We start from the raw sequence: 784 nt of genomic DNA, 5'->3' as shown, positions 1-784 counted from the left end.
GCTGCTACTGCTACTGCTACTGCTGCTGCTGCTGCTGCTGCTGCTGCTGCTGCTGCTGCTGCTGCTGCTGCTGCTAATGCTGCTGCTGCTGCTGCTGCTAATGCTACTACTGCTAATGCTACTACTGCTGATACTGCTGCTGCTGCTAATGCTGCTGCTGCTGCTAATGCTACTACTGCTAATGCTACTACTGCTGATACTGCTGCTGCTGCTAATGCTGCTGCTGCTGCTAATGCTACTGCTAATGCTGCTGCTGCTGCTGCTGCTACTACTGCTAATGCTACTACTGCTAATGCTACTACTGCTAATGCTACTACTGCTAATGCTACTACTGCTAATGCTACTACTGCTGCTAATACTACTGCTGCTAATGCTACTACTGCTAATACTGCTGCTAATGCTAATGCTACTACTGCTAATACTGCTACTGCTACTACTGCTGCGGCTGCTAATACTACTACTGCTACTACTGCTACTGCTGCTAATACTACTACTGCTACTACTGCTACTGCTGCTAATACTACTACTGCTACTACTGCTGCGGCTGCTAATACTACTACTGCTACTACTGCTGCGGCTGCTAATACTACTACTGCTACTACTGCTGCGGCTGCTAATACTACTACTGCTACTACTGCTAATGCTACTGTTACTACAGACAGACACTACAGCTGTAGGTGCTGCCGGTACTGCCTACATGTACACGTCTCTGTGTGGACCCTCCAGCTCTGAACCTCAGATCTGTTTTCTTAATAATAAATATTAAATATTCTGCAGCACAAAC

General features: G+C 47.1%; 1 protein-coding gene across 3 annotated transcripts in view; it reads left to right on the top strand.

Moving 5' to 3' along the window:
- The window catches only part of lrrc39 (leucine rich repeat containing 39), an 8443-nt gene that overhangs the window by 1053 nt on the left and 6606 nt on the right, over nucleotides 1–784 (top strand). The gene's annotated exons all lie outside the window — the stretch shown is intronic.

Source organism: Micropterus dolomieu, linkage group LG19 (assembly GCF_021292245.1).
Source record: "Micropterus dolomieu isolate WLL.071019.BEF.003 ecotype Adirondacks linkage group LG19, ASM2129224v1, whole genome shotgun sequence".
Lineage (NCBI taxonomy): Eukaryota > Metazoa > Chordata > Actinopteri > Centrarchiformes > Centrarchidae > Micropterus > Micropterus dolomieu.
This window is presented reverse-complemented; position numbering and strand designations above follow the sequence as displayed.